Source organism: Leptonychotes weddellii, chromosome 8 (genome assembly GCF_054177405.1).
Source record: "Leptonychotes weddellii isolate Sample4059 chromosome 8, ASM5417740v2, whole genome shotgun sequence".
NCBI classification, from domain to species: Eukaryota; Metazoa; Chordata; class Mammalia; order Carnivora; family Phocidae; genus Leptonychotes; species Leptonychotes weddellii.
The window spans coordinates 111,159,445-111,176,558 of NC_138376.1; the positions used below are offsets into that span (position 1 = coordinate 111,159,445).

At 38.8% G+C, this 17,114-nt stretch overlaps 1 protein-coding gene across 4 annotated transcripts in view; it reads right to left on the bottom strand.

Annotated features, from left to right (window-relative positions):
* PLAGL1 (PLAG1 like zinc finger 1) overlaps window positions 1-17,114 on the bottom strand; it is a 110,219-nt gene that overhangs the window by 71,774 nt on the left and 21,331 nt on the right. The window lies entirely within an intron of this gene.

Consider the following 17,114-nt stretch of genomic DNA (forward strand, 5'->3'; position numbering starts at 1 on the left):
AGATGAGACGGAAATAATTTTATAGTTAAGGAGTCATGCTATGTATGCTTAAGTAATTTAAAATTTTTCAATGTTATTTTAATTTAAGAAAAAGAAACTGAAGCAAATCTCCAGCGGTTGCTTTCTTCCCTACGTGATATATATTCCTAAAAGAGGCCTATAAACGTTAAGTAAAATGAAAGGCATGAAGAATTCACTACATATTTCAGAGAGTCTCATAGCTCCGAAATACGAGGTTAATAGCATCTTACAATTCCACCCACCTTCACTGCAATCTTCCAATTTCCACTGCTTACATTACTTCTGGCTTACTAGCACTTAGAACATTTACAAGTGCTCTCCCACCTTATTCTCCCAGATGTTCAGTCTTGATTCTGTATTTAAATGAATTCAGTATTCATCATAACTTATTCATTCCTAAATTCTTTATTTTTATTTAATGGCCTGTTCTCTTTTTCAAGTAGTTTTCTTAAGGAGGGCTCAGCGAGCACCTTCATGTTTTATCTGCTTTTTAGCTCTACACATAAATAAAAACTGAACAGGGTAGATATTTTGGATTCACACCTTTCTTCAAAACCTAACAGAACAAAAAGGCAATTGCTTTCATTGATTTTTGACATCAGATTTTGTGGAGAGATCTGAATCCTGGGTGTCTTCCCTGGGAGGGGATTTGATTTTTCTACTTGGATGCCTGATGAATTTTTTTTTTATCATTAAAACTCTTTAGAGCCTCATCTGGGCCATGTCTCTGTCAATTATTCGATGTCAGTTCCCCACCCCCGCCATATAGTATGATCTTTCAGTTTATGGATTCCATTCTCCTTTTCTTAGTGTAGAATCCCATTCATATTATACATCCGAGTAAGTTTATCTTTCATCGATTGGGTTTTTTTACTTCAGAGTCACCAGTCTCCTTATACTTGATTTCTGTCCTTCCATAGCCACCTTCTTGAGATTTGTACTCACTCGGATTCTCTCAAAATATTCCATTCATTTTTCTAGTTTACTGAATTTTAAAATCATGTTGTTTTGAACCTCAATTTTCTTAGCTATGCAATTTCCTTTTTCATCACATTCTCGTCTTATATTGTCCTTGAGCTGTTTTGAGTAATCCGTATTTTTTTTTCTTTTTCCTGTAGCATAAAACACATACAAGGAATACAAATTTCTGTTCACTGGTTGTTTACTTCCAGCCTTGGTTTTTTTTTGTCTGTCTTCTACATGCTGTTTTCCTTGCTTCCCACTCCCATGTTATATAGCATGTTTGCATAACAGCTATGTCATATCTTTTATCTTGTTTATCCTTAAAAGTTAATACCAGACCTTATATTTGCACTAATATCCTGCGAGTGAATTCCTGGTACACTTTCCTCTTCAGCTGAGAAGTGTCCGTCTTCCCTATCCTGAGCTTCAGTTTCAGAGCTGAGTGTTGTTGCTATCTACTTTTTCTGTGACCTGAGGGTTTTAGGATGAGGGGAGGGGTGATGGGGGATTGTGGAACTCAGCTTGCAACAGAGTGTACAGCTTGCTGGGGGAAGTCAGACATCACTTCTGAAATTCCTTTAAATCCTCAGCAGCCCTCCTTCAAGCCAGCCAAGGAGTATCCTGTACCTGTGAACTTCGGTTCATTTGCCCGGTTTAACACAGTACCCCAAAAGGTGACAAACTTTCCTGCTTCCGGCAAAATCCAACAGTGGCACATAAAGATTCCTTGATGTTTTACAGGGATGCCACTGATTTCTTTCCCAATTGGAGGACATTTGTGAAAATTCTCAAAATTTGGTCTGATCATCTTTTTCCTCAGTAGGTCTTGCAGGGGGGTAGAAGGTTGTAGATACACAATAAATTAACAGAATCTCTGGCATCTTTGCTTTGCCATCTCTTCTCACAGTTTACACTATAAGGTTTTACAGCACTTCTTTTTTTGGTTGTAGCAGGTGAGCTGTTTTAATTTGTGTGGTTTAGGGTTTTTAGATTTTTTTAGTGTTTCTTTGTGCCATATTTATCCACAAGTCAGTTGATCAGAGTGTCTCTCTCATTGGTAATGAATTATATGAAAGTTCTTTATTTATCTTTAAGTCATTCCCACAAAATTCTTTGAAGAACTATACGTTGACTTGGTAACGGTAATACCCTCCTTTTCCCTAAGCCTTCCCTCAATGACACGTGCCTTTGCATTATGATGTGCCCCAACAAAGGATCTAGGGCAGAGATAGCAAACTCAAATCTCTATGAAGTTTAAAACAATGAGGAATAGGATTGTAGTAGAGTGAAAAGAACATTCTTTGTGTAAGGGGCAGATGCTGTACAGCTCAGGCCAATCACTACCATGTTAGAATTCAGGGCACTGTTGCCAAATCTGTATAATTCAAGATAAGCACGATATTTCGTGTTTTAATATAAAATTTCCCAATTTTGGAAACAGTACAAAGGCCAAATGAAGTATCTCTCGGGGCCCCTGAGTGGCTCAGTCGGTTAAGCATCTGCCTTCGGCTCAGGTCATGATCCTAGAGTCCCAGGATCGAGCCCCGCGTCGGGCTCCCTGCTCAGCAAGGGAGCCTGCTTCTCCCTCTGCCTCTGCCTGCCCCTCCCGCTGCTTGTGTTCTCTCTCCATCAAATAAATAAATAAAATTTTAAGAAAAAAAAAACAAAAAAGAAAGAAAGAAAAGTATTTCTCAAGGCCAAACTGGACCCAAGGGTTATGAGTGTGGTCCCAGTTATACAGAACTACCCATGATCTCTGTTTTATTCTTCTAAGCATTTTGAGATACAGGTTTATTCTACAGACTCTTCAATGACTTCTTAGAATGTCTTTAGCAAATATAAAGCAAGAAGATTCATGCTGACATATTTACAATTTGATACAACATGTCAGGACCCAGCACCTTCAGGAACAGATGTTACCAGGGGTAACAGTTATGATGGGGCTAAAATCAATACCATGTGAGCAGAGTGTTTATATAGATTATGACAACATTAACAAAATAGCAAGAAAGAAAATATTTTCAACGGATGCAGAAAAGGCATTTGACAAAATCCAACACCCATTCTTGCAAGAAAAAAAAAAAAACAGGAAAGAAAAGAAACTTCTTCAGCCTGATAATGGACATATTTGTTTCCTATAGCTGCTGCAATAAATTACCACAAGTTTGTGGCTAAAACAAGAAATGTATTCTCTCACAGTCCTGGAGGCCAGAAGTCCAAAATCAAGGTGTCAGCGGGGCTTCACTCCCTCTAGTGGCTCTAGAGGAGAATCCTTCCTTGCCTCTTCCAGGGTTTGGAGACTGTTGGCATTCTCTGGTTTCCTTGGCTTCCTTGGCTTCTGGCCACATCACTCCAACCTCTGCCTCTGCTGTCACATTGCCCTCCTCTCTAAGTGTGGTATGTTTCCACTTCTGTGTGTCTATCGTACTGAATACTTGCCATTGGATTTAGGATGCACCTGAATTACTTGACATAATCTCATCACAAGATTCTTAATTTAATTACATCTTCACAACCCCCCCCCTTTTTTTTTCCAAATGAAGTAACATTCTCAGTCTGGGGGATTAGGACATGGGCCTGTCTTTTGGGGGGGCAACTTTCAACTGTCTAAAATGGGCAAAATCCCAGTCAGCTTTGCTGTGGAAATTGACAAACTGAATCTAAACTTCATATGGAAATGCAAAGAATCTAGAATAGCAAAAAGGGAAAAGAGGAACAAAGTTGGAAGAATTACACCACCTGATTTTAAGGTCTATAAAGCTACAATAATCAAATCAGAATGGTACTGGCATGAACAGTATATGGAGTCCAGAAAAAGACCCACACATATAATCTATTGATTTTGGACAGAGGTACAACATAATTTCAGTGGAAAAAGATAAATGATGTGAGAACTGTTATCTGTATGGAGAAAAAAAAACCTTACACTTACACTTCACATCATATACAAAAGTCAAATTAGAGCACAGATCTAAATAAAAAACAAGAACTATAAAACTTTTAGAACTGCCCTGTCCAATAAAGTAGCCACCAGCCATGCTACTGAGCACTTAAAATGTGACTAGTCCAAACTGAAGTGTGGTATAAACAAACTATAGTCTAGCTTTTGAAGACTTAGGATAAAAAAAGAATGTAAAATATCTCAGTATTTTTATATTGATTAGCTGTTGAAGTAATATTTTGGACATATTGGTTTAAATAGAACATATGACTGAAATTAACTTCAACTGTGTTCTTTTTTACTTCTTTAATGTGGCTACTTAAAACTTATATATGTGGCTCACATAATAGTTTTGTTTGACGGCACTGTTCTAGAAGAAAACCTGGGAATAGCAAAGACTACTAGGGTAGGACACAAAAAGCAACAACCACGAAAGAATAAATTCTTAACTGGATTTTACCAAAAATAAAATCTGTTTTTCAAAAGACAACACTAAGGAATTGAAAAGCCAAGCCACATACTGTGAGGAAAATATTCCTAATACATATATCTGACCTAGGACTTGTATCAGAATATTTAAAGAATGCATACAACTCAATAATACAATAAACAATGCCATAAAAATGGGCAAAGACTTGAAAAGATACATCACCAAAGAAGGTATTTGAATGACCAATAACTACATGAATGATTCTTGATGTCATTTCCCCAATGACTAGTACAAATTAAAATCACAATGAAATACCACTACCTACCCGCTGGAATGGCTAAAATTTAAAAGACTGACAATACCAAGTGTTCTCAACGATATGGGAAATCTAGAACTCTCATACATTGATGGTGGGAATATAAAAGAGTACAGCCACTCTAAAAAATTGTTTAAAAGTTTCTTATAGGGGCGCCTGTGTGGCTCAGTCGTTAAGCATCTGCCTTCGGCTCAGGTCATGATCCCAGGGTCCTGGGATCGAGCCCCGCGTCGGGCTCCCCGCTCAGCGGGGAGCCTGCTTCTCCCTCTCCCAGTCCCCCTGCTTGTGTTCCCTCTCTCTCGCTGTGTCTCTGTCTCTGTCAGATGAATGAATAAAATCTTAAAAAAATAAATAAATAAAAGTTTCTTATAACAGTAAACATATACTTACTATATACCCAGGGATCCCACTTTTAGGTATTTATCACAGAGAGATAATAACTTATCTATACAAAGACTTATACACAAAGATTCATATTAGCCCCAATCTGGAAACAAATTGTAAGAAAATAAGCAAACTGCTAATCATCTCATAGGTGAATCTAAAAAACATGATACTGAGTAAAAGAAGCCATCATAAAAGAAGACCTGCTATATGAATCCATTTATAGGAAATTTTAGGGGGGGAAAAAACTAATATAGAGTAACAAAAAGCAGATCAGTGATTTCCTGGGGTGGATGGAGATGGGGCATGAGGGAACTCTGTAGGGTAATAGAAATGTTCTGTATCTTGATCAGTGAGATGATTGCATGGATATATTTGTCATACTTCACCGAATACTACACTTCTAATAAGTACATTTTGTTATATGTAAATTAAATCTCAATGAAATTCATTAAAATTTTTCTATTCTTACTTGCATGGAAACGGGAGAAAGAAATTATGAGACTGTTTTCATCTTCATCCACTATAGTTTGAATTTGTATTTACCTTCTGCTTTTTTGCTAACTCTTTTGTGAGCACTCCCTGGTACATCATCATTTTCTCACCTGTGAGGGTTTAAGTGGCAGAGATGATACTCCAATCCACGTCTTCCCTCAGACCCCTAATCCAGTGTTCTTTCACAATACAAGCAGCCAAAGGAAGCAATCACAGTATACAGTTTACATTTTGCTTAACAGACTTAAACCAATTTGAAAAAAAATCTTCCAGTGAATTCAACTCAACAAATATTCAATAAGTGTTTAGATTTCATTTTCTCTAACCAAAGTAAAAGTAACACCTTAAAACCTAAATAAACAGTTCTTTTGAGGCCCATGGCTTCTGGCCAAACTACATCTCTCACTGGCCTTATGCTGGCCTTCCCTCAATCTCCAAGGCCCTTTTTTTTTCTTTTTTTTGAGAGAAAGAGAATAGGTGCACAGGTGGGGGCTGGGGAGGGGCAGAAAGAGCAGGAGAGAGAGAACCATTAAGCAGACTCCACGTTCAGAGCAGAGCCCCATCGGGGGCTCGATCCCACAACCCTGAGATCATAGCCTGAGCTGAAATCAAGAGTTGGATACTCAACCAACCAAGCCACTCAGGTGCCCCAAAGTCCCTCCTTTTTTAGAGACTGTAATCCTTGGCTCACAGAGTGCAATAGAGTTAATTTGCAATGACTTCTCTATCCAGGTATCACTTCCTCAAACAGGCCTCCCATGAGAACATTATTTTTCCCAAAGTAAAACAGACTGATGTCTACTTCTATCTTCAACTGACTGACATTTGGTGAACATAGTAAACTCACAAGGCAGTGTTTCAGTAATGTAGTTCCTCTACTCACATTTTTTACGTTACGTGGTCAAGTTTTCCTGTTACACACATTTTGGAAAGTGCAACAGAATAATCATGTTGCTTTGCCATGTATCAAGGATCAAGAAAACAAGAGACAAGAAGACATGGCCACTTGTGGCTTCCAAAGAAGTGAGGATGGTCCATTGATTTAAGCAGCTATGTGTTTCCTATTTTTATAATAAAATGTGTGGTTGTAATTCAAATTATATGAAGTATGGAGAAGACTTTCCAATTTTTAAGTAGGAAAATTCAGTGTCTCGTGTCTAGCTTGAAATGAAAATAGCACAATTAAAGATGGGGAGGATCCATTCACCTTTTATTAATAAGCAACCAGAACCAGTCAGAAGTAATTTAAAATATAATCAACGGCATTGGTTTTCGTATCTGTTGCATGTGGCATGAAAAGAACCAAGTTGACAATGACCAAATGCTGACCTTTGGAGTGAAAAAAATAAAAGTAGTATACAAAGGCCAAATATTGATATCTATTTTTTTCCGACTATAATTAAAATTTTATCACAAAATTCAACAGCAATAGGCAAGAAGGTACAAGAAAGAGGGAAGGTGGTAGAGGCTTTTCATAATTTAGGAGTACCAGCCATTCATTTTAAAGTTAAAGGATATGGCAGGCTGACTATATCTGTTATCTTCTCCCTCCCAGAGCTCTGCCAAAACAAGGACAGCAGAGAGAGACAGGAGCCACAGTTGAAAGAGTTCAACAGATTTTAAAAGACAAAAACAAATCCTGGAGTGGTAACTGACTTAAGAGTGGAGAAGTACCCCCTGAAGGGCTGGACGCTCAGGGGTACCAGAGAGCAAGAAGTGGAGTGTGGGGCTGTCCATGAAGTGTTGGTTGAAAGCCTTTAGTTTGCATACAGAGCAATTAGGTGACCAGGTCCCTTCTTGTACCATGGGTAGTCTGGCAACCCCACTTCCCCCACCCCAGAGGAAACCAGAGTTGCTATCTGGATAAACTGAACTGAGAAAGATGTAGAGATCCATAAGGTAAGAGGATTAAAATAGAAGAAATACTAATTATCTGAAGACTGAACTAGGGCACCATACATTATTTGGCTTTAAATCTGCCATATGCTTTTAATTCACATTTTTAAAAATCATTTAAAGAATTAAAACAACAATGAACTTTGCAGTAAGTACATAACTGCTTCATCATATTCTTTACTGTTCATCTTAAATTTTCCCTTTCCTTTTTGAAGTTAGCAGTCTGATAGCCTGCACTCTTGGTCCACGGACTTTACCAACAGTTACTCGTGATTATCAGGAGATACATTTTACTTCCCCTCCCAAAATGTCCCTAGTGACTTTTAAGTCTCTGCTTTAACACAAATTCCTATACCTTTATCCTAGAGAAGGGGTCAGCAAACTACAGCCTACGGGCCTCATGTAGTCTTTATGTCTCCTTTTGCACAACCTGCAGGCCAAACGTAGTCTTTAGGTCTCCTTTTGTAGAGCCTGTGGGCTAAAGGTTTTACATTTTTTAGATGTTTGGGAGAAAAAAAATCAGAATGAGAGTATTTGGTGACATGTGAATATTACATGAAATTAAATTTCAGTGACCATAAAGTTTTATTGGAACATGGTCCCCCTCATTCATCTACATATCATCAATGGCTGCTTTCATGCTCCAACAGCAACCATCTGTATGGCCCACAAAGCTGAAAATATTTGCTTGCCAGTCCTTTACAGAAAAAGGGCTGACATATGCCCTAGAGGTCCAGGCACAATCCTGACCTCAGCTCAAACCCCCAATCTCTTGTTTTCTTTTCATCCTTTGCCCTTCAATCCTCAATTATCCTGCAAGGTAATCTCCTCTCAGATTACCCTGAGCTTCCCGGTCTCCTCTCACTCTCTATTCCTACGGCTGTCCGTCCTACTGCCCTTTCCCTTGTGCCCTCTGATCCTCTCCCCAGTAGCAAAACCATGCTTCTCCCTCCTCCTCTTCAAAGGTCTCTCCAGCTCTCCACCTTTACTCAAAGGCCTGGCCCTCCTCAAAGATACACCACACCAAGGGTCTTTTGGTTGAGGAGGTACAATTGCCAATGGCCACTCCACACTGGAGATGTTAAAAAGACCGCATGATGCTTACCCCCATCCCCACTGCTACGTCATTGCTTTTACTCACATATTAAAACATCTTCTTTAGGGCCCAGGACGTCTGGCTCCTCCACTCTCTTCCCACCTCTGTCACCGTCATCCATGGACTAACTCACTCTAGATCTTGAACAATGGAGAGCTTTGGCCCTTGGCTCATATAATTTCTCCTCCAGTTGCCCCATCTTCCTGGGCCAATTCAACATCTACGTGAGGGATTTATGCAATACTTTGGTCTTAGAATTCCCTTGCTTCCTCCTAATGAAAAAAACCACTCTCCACTCAAGCTATCATCTGAATCCATGGCAACCTTCTAGCCCTTCAACAACCTGGAAGAGCTCCACCTTAAAAAACTTTAAACTCCAGCATCCGCACCTCTGACCATGACTTCTGATCCTTTCGGGTCTCTCACTCTGTGCTCCCGGCATATTTACTTTGGAGCGACACACACACACACACACACACACGTGTGTGCCTTCTCTGGGTTCAGTTTCTTCCCTAGACTGTACAACTCATTCTCTCTCCACGGTCTTCTTCAATAGATGCTAAAACTACTGGGTGAAACTTGGAGAGGAATAGGATAGTCACAGTCCATGTAGTTCCCAAGCATCAATCCCCCCACAAATTTCTTATTAATTAAAAAGGGGGAAAACCATAACTTGACAGCAAAGAAACCTAGCAAATACCACCTTAACCAAGTGAAGAGAGTTTGTATCACCAGTAATGGGATAAACTGACCTATGCTTCGTGATGCAATGCACTGATGAGGACACATCATCCCATATGGAGCATTCCTGCTGGAAACACAGGACCCAAGTTTACAATAAGGAAACAAACCAAAATTAAGGGACATTCAAAAAATGACTAGATGGTATGTTTGAAAAACATCAATGTTACAAAGGACAAAGCTAAAAAAAAATTCTTCCAAATGAAAGGCGATTAAAAATTCCACTGAATGTAATGTCTAATGAATCCTGGAGTGTTTTTTGTTTGTGTGTTTTTTAAGCTATAAATATATTGAGAGGTGAATGGTTGGCTTAGTCAGTAGAGCATGTGACTCTTGATCTCAGAGTTGTGAGTTTGAGACCCACACTGGGTGTAGCGATTACTTAAAAATCTTCAAAAAAAATATTGAGACAATTGGAGAAACCTGAATATGGACTATACATTCAATAGTATTGTCCTGATGTTAAATTTCTTGAGTAATAATTGTACTGTTGTTATGTAGAAGAATGTCATGGTTTCTAGGAGATAAATGCTGGAATATTTAACAATAAACAAAGTCTAACTTACATTCCAATAACAATGTAAGTATTGCATACATAAAAATGATAAAGCAAATGTGTAAATATTAATAATTGGTGAATCTACATTAAGGGTATAGGGGAGTTCATTCTTTCAACTTTGTATTTTGAAAAGCTTCAAAACCACAAAAAATTTTATTAAAAAACTCCAGCTCATGTCCAACCATCTATGGATGCTCCCATAGTCAGGCTGTTGAGAACTGCTGGAAAACTCCCACCAATGAAGATATGATTGTCGACTGAGCTGTGCCAAATATTGCTTATTCAGCTTGCCACCCATTTGCTGGATAGCTTTTTGAAACCTTTATCCCTCTCCTCAAAACATCTCAAACACCCTCACCATCTTCCTGCTTCCTGGAAAGCTGAGATTATCAAGAACAAACTCCTACTTCCTCTCTTTTTCACCACCTATGAGCTCGCCTTTATCATCCATCCTGCCCCTTGTTTTGTCCAGAGCTAATTCCCCCCATGTGAATTCTTCTCCCCTCAACGCTTCAAAAAAACTTGTGCTGTCAACATCTCCTCTGTCGCCCTCGCTACTCTTCCAATGCCCTTCTGAAATTGGAAAGCCAATAGAGAGTCGCCATTTGGAATCTCTCTGCAGCATCTGGTATTACTCCCCACTCCTTCCTGCTTGGAAGGACCCTCTCTCCCGGTGTCAATGGCTGCCTTCTCTTGGGGCTTCTCTCTTACTACTCTGACCATTCTTTCTAAGCCTTCCGGGAAGGGTAGGAGTCTCTACCAGGACAATTTTGCCAGGGAATTTCAACAACATTCCCTTTCATGGGCTCTGGAAAGGTCCTTGGCCCTCTAGTCTTGTCACTTGAAACATTAACACCCAGGTGACCTCATCCAAACCAGTAATAGTAGCAGCCACAAATATATGCCAGGTTCTACACTGAGCACCTTCATGTTTCGTTAGTTTCTTTGACACAGCAATCCAAGCAGGTACTGTTATGATCTACATAGTACACTTGAGGAAAGAAAATTTAGGGAGGGTAAAGAACTTGCCCAAAAATATCTCGGCTAATAAGTAATAAGGTTTAAAACTCTGATTCCAGAGCTTGTGGTGTGTTACTCCCACAAAATCATTAAGACAGGACAACACGGGCATAATGGCACATGACCAAAACAGAAACTAAACGAGTAACAGGGCATTCTATGAGATCTGAGTGCGTCCATAATGCAGGATACTAAAACTGGAGGAAAAAGGACTTCATATTCCATATTTAACAACACCATGGGATGGGGTTAAGAGCCCCTACAAGTTCTATTTTGTTAGGAAATTTTAGCAATTATTACTGTACTTTTTGTGTTACAAGGGTTTATTAATATCTTTTCTAAGTTTATTCCATCTGGAGATATCTTCAAGATACTGTACCCCTACTCTTTGTGAGTCTTTCTTGTAGTTACTTTCCTGTTCTGTCCTTCAGGGGACATTTTTTGCAGGAAAAGTAAACTTTCATAGAAAATGGGGTTTGCTCTTTCATAATGGAATAATTACATAGAGGAAGGACATAGAGAAATTCTAAACTGCCATTGTTCTCCCACCTGCCTACAAATGTATAAAATTTGTAATACACAGTAAACATGGAGGTCATTTTTGTGAGCAGTACCTCTGAGACATGATCCAGTATATTTTTGTCCTATTGTCATTTTAAAGTCACTGACAGATTTATTTCACTCTGGCATGCCATCATAGCAGTTGAGCTTTTAGACAGTGGGAGTAATAAAATTCCACAAAGAAATTAAAGACTCTCAGTGTCTGGATCGTGCAGTTCTTTTCCTTTGCTAAAGCAATTAGAAAGGTAAGGGGATCTAACTGTATATTGGTAGCATTCCAGGAGGGTTTCAAAAGGTCAGGTGGTCATGGAATCATAGAACTGAAAATTGAAAGATACCTGCTCTCTGGAAGGTAACTTAATATTCTTCATTTTACAGATGAGGCAATCAAGACCCAGAGAGGCTGACTGGTAAGAAATGGAAAGAGAGGGGAGAAGGTAGCTGCAGAAGAGATGATCCAATGCTCCTATCTCAATCAGATCTGGGTCTTTGAGCCAGAAATTCAGAGTCACCCAAAGAACTTTCAAAACCCACATGCCAAGGGCAAGCCACAGACTGGGAGAAAATATTTGCAAATCACAAATCTAATAAAGACTTATATTTGGATATACAAAGAATACTTAACAACAACAATAAAACCAATTAAAAAATGGGCAAAAGACGCAAACAGACCACTCACCAAAGGAGATATACAGATGGCATATATGCATATGAAAAGATGCTCAACATCGTTTGTCATTAGGGAAATGCAAATTAAGACAAGATACCACTACACATTTATAAGAATGGCTAAAATCCAAGAATCTGACAATACCAAATGCTGACAAGCATGCAGGGCAAAAATCCATCATTGTTTGTGGTGATACAAAATGGCATAGCTACTTTGGAAGACAGATTGGCAGTTTATTACCAAGCTAAACATAAACATACTATAGCATCCAGCCATTGCTCTCCTTGGTATATACTCAACTGATCGGAAAACTTATGTCTACACAAGAATCTGCACATAAGTGTTTATAGCAGCATTATTCATAATTGCCAAAAACTGGGAGCAACGAAGATGTCCTTCAAATGAATGGATAAACAAACTATGATACAACCATACTATAAAATAGTCTTCAGCAATCAAAAGGAATGAGCTTCTAAATTCATGCAACAACATGGAAGAATCTTAAATGCATATTGCTAAATAAAAGGATCTAGTTTCAAAAGACTACATACTATATGTTTCCATCCACCTAACATTTTGGAAAAGGGGACACTGTAGAGATGAAAAGCAGATTAAACTCACCAGAAGTTTTGGGAGGGAAGAACACCAACTATTCTTGGTGAAGCACGGGAGGAGTTGTTGTTTAAGGACAGTGAAGCAATTCTGGATGGTAATGCTGTAGTGGATACATAACACTATGCAGTTGACAAAACCCATAGAATTATACAGCATGAAAAGTCAACCTTATTGGATGCAAATTTTTTTTTTTTTTTTTTTTTTATCAACCAGGAGGTCATGAATGCAGACTGTGACAAAAGAATCTAACTGTATTACTAACGTATAAACTCACGGAAGGGAGTCGGAGAAAAAAAGGGTGTTGACCTAAGTAACTTTAGAAATGACTAAAGACAAAAGAAACTGTACATAAGCACTGAACTCCGGTTGGTAAAGTTGTTTCCCATGGGGGCACAAGTTAAAAGTTCTGAAACCACTGTACATGCATACTGGGAATGAAAAATTAGTAAACAGATGGTGATAATGGAAGCCAGGATTTTCTCACTGTTGGGGAGGGAGGTTACAAAGGAGACAGGGGAAGGCTAGAATAAGCCATGTAGTGCTAGATTAGAGTCAGAGATTAACATGATGAACTCAAGTTTACCTTAATAAAAATACAGACCGATATGGCAAGTTACAGGTAGGTGTGATCCACAGGTTAACATTTCCTACTTCTGTCTATTGAGAAGACCAAGATGCAGTAACATCCTGTCACCATGAGAACACCCAACACTCGCATCTTCGTCTCGAATACAATTCTCCAATGAAAGGAACCAGTCCCCTTGGGAAAATGGCCAGTTCTAGGGCTGGGGCAGGGGATGAAACTACAGCATCCTGTAATGTCAGAAAGCAAAAAAGTGCTCAAAAACAAAATGGTCATGGGGGTAGGTCAAAGAGACACAGGAACCAACCTAAAAGAGTTTCCCATGACTGAAACTGGAATAATTTGAGCAACAAAACAATTTGTGTAGTACTGAATTACAAGACACAGTACAAAATAAGTACTCATTTAGATCAGTATTGACAAATCCCATGGGAGGAGAATTCCAAATAACGTATATAAATCTAGATCCCCTGCCTTCAAGGAAGTGGAGCATAAGTCCTCCCTCCCTAGGTAGTGGGCCACACACAGTGACTTCCTTCCAAAATGTATGGTATGGAAAAGGGAATAAAGGGCAACCCTGTAGCGGAGTAAGCTGACAAACATCACCTCAGCCAGGGGATCAAGGTAAACATCGACAGTGACAAGTCATATTCATAGCATAGACCCTATTCCCTCACCTCTATGGTCTTCATCCCCCAAACCACTGTTAATCATAAGAAAAACCATCAAACAAACCCAGATTAAGGGACTTTCCACAAAATACCTGATCAGTACTTCTGAAAACTGTCAAGATTATCAAAAAAAGGAAAATGAGACATTTTCACTGCCAACAGGTCCCTAAAGAGACATGAGGACTAAACTTCATGTGCTCTCCTGGATGGGATCCTGAAGCAGAAAAAGAACATCAAGGCAAAATGAAAAATCTGAGTAAAGTATGGAGTTTACTTAATAATTATTAGCTCATTAATTGTGACAAATATACCACAGAAATGTTAAGATGTGAATAATGGGGGAAACTGGATGCTGGGTATCTGGGAACTGTCCATTGCCTTTGCAACTTTTTTGTAAATCTGAAATTACTCTAAAATAATATATTTAAAAGAAAAAAAAATCCTGGTCTGAGCTCCACCTAAAGAGATCTGCATTCAGTCTGGGAACACTGCTATGAATAGAAGCTAAAAGGAATACTGAGTAATGGACAACAAATGGACAAAACCTACCTCTAAAGAATTTCTTCAGTCTACCCCAGCACTTCATTCATATATTCGATAAACATTTATAGAAAGCCTACTGTGTGCCTGGAATTCTGCAAGGTACTGTGAATCAAAACCTAATAAACCAGTGTTTTCTAAATAGTGAGCCACAAACCATTAGTGGGTCATAAAACCAACATAGTGGGTCACACCTAGCATTTTTTCCCTAATGAAGGAATTTAAAAAATATGGATTCGGGGGCATTGGGTGGTTCAGTCGGTTGGGCATCCAACTCTTGATTTTAGCTCATCTCATGATCTCAAGGTTGTGAGATCATATCTGATTTAAGCACAGAGCCTGCTCTGGATTCTCCCTCTCCCTCTGCCCCTCCCCTCCAAAAAAAAAATCAGAATGCAATTTCCACAGAAGGATTTTGCTTTTGGGAAATTATTTTGAGGATGTGTGTGCTTGTTCTGGACGATGATGTAAAATGCACTTCTTAAGGTAGGTATGTTAAAGTCAAAAGAACTTGAAAGCTATGCAATAAATTATGTTCCTGGCTTCAAGCTGCTTAAATTTAGTAGGAGAAAAGACACAAGTAAATCTTAGATTTTTTTTAAACTATAGCATAATGAAACTGTTTTCTATGATTCAGACCAAAAAAAAGGTACAATGCCAACCAGTTCACACAATCTTAGCCTAAGTAGTATCATTGCATATTTATAGTGATTTACGTATAACTTATTCTACCTGTTTAGACTGAATGATGTCTCCTTCCAAATTCATATATTGAGACTTATCTCCAAATGTAACTGTATTTGGAAATAGAGCCTTTAGGGAGATATTAAGGTTAAATGGGGCCATTAGGGTGGGGCCCTAATCCGATGGAACTGGTATCTTTAAAGGAAGAAGAGACACTGGAGCTCGGTCTCCATGACCACAGAAAAGAGAGCAAGTGAGGATGCAGTGAGAAAGTGGCCAATTACAAGCCAGAAAGAGAGGTCTCACCAGACACCAACCCTGATGGCACCTTGATCTTTGACTTCTAGCCTCTAGAACTGTGAGAGAATAAATCTCTGTTGTTTAAGCCACCTGGTATGTGGTATTTTGTGAGGGTAACCCTAGCAGACTGATACTACTATACCTCCAAAAGGAATTTAAGGCAGCCAACTAGCTAAGATAGTCAGGCAAGTTATGAAAGTTAAAGACCTGGCACTCAGTTGCTGTGCACATTTTCTTTACAAATGGCTGAACAAATTCCCGGTGGTATATTTCTTTTTTTTTTTTTAAAGATTTTATTTATTTATTTGAGACAGAGAGAATGAGAGAGAGCGAGCACATGAGAAGGGGGAGGGTCAGAGGGAGAAGCAGGCTCCCCGCCGAGCAGGGAGCCCGATGCGGGACTCGATCCAGGGACTCCAGGATCATGACCTGAGCCGAAAGCAGTCGCTTAACCAACTGAGCCACCCAGGCGCCCCACTGGTGGTATATTTCTACAGAAATGCATACATCCATGATTTTCCAATAATTCAATTATACACAAGTCTTTGATTTATTAATTTTACTGTTATTTTAAGTTAGGATATATATACACATTTCTAATTTCTAGATCACTTCCATAAGCACACAATGATGCTTAAGATCAATTAGTAGTCAGTCCTACGGATGACCTGTAAATCATTGCAACTACTAGCAAGCAGGTGGAAAATTTTCTATTTAAAGACTGAAAAAGTAACTTTTCAACTGAAGATTTCCAGGTTGGACCAATTCACCTTAGGCTTCTCATATGCAAATTAAGTATATTAATACAACCTAGCATTGACATTTTGTTGGAAGTATAAAGTAATTAAGAAGTTAAATCTAAGTATTCAGAATAAAAAGTGAAATTACAAATAAGAGCCTCCTTTTGGTTGCTTTCACAACTCCCAGAAAAGAGGCTAAGGAGGAAGAGAAAACATAACAAAAGACTAGTAGGAAGGAACAGGGGAGAGGGAAGTGAATGGACATATGGGAGGGTGCATAGAGTCCTGAAATGTGAGGGAAAAAATGACAACAGCCAACATGACAGCCCCCTCCCCCTGAGCTCCAGCATCCACTGAGCCACACTGAAAAGGACCTATAAAAGTTCCAGTACATTCAGATTCTGAGGTTGTGCCATGGTGAAAGCATGTTTAAGTGTTCCTCTTTTGAAATGAGGTTAGATCTTTGAAACAATCTCTTCACTGGGAAACACTTTGCTCTGCTGGGGAAATCTTAATCACGTCTGCGAAACTATTATATTTCCATTCTAATTATCTCAATTTCTCCAATCTTGCTAATATGGGTATAGGCTCACATATAATAAGATCCTAAAGAAAGGATTTGGATGTTCTCAATTGCCTCAGAGTATCATTCATTTTGTGAGAAAAAACAAGTGCCTTACAGAATTTTAAGGGAAAAACAAGGTCAAGGAAATATAAAGAAATCAAAACTCCCATAATGCCTAGAACTGTCCCTTTGAAGTTGCAGCCCCTCAAAGAATTTAACTGAGGGAGTATATAGCTCTTTATCAAGTTTACTTATTATAATTTTATGGTATAACCAAAAGAGAGGTCTTTTGTGAAGTTATTTAACAATATACAGTTACTGTA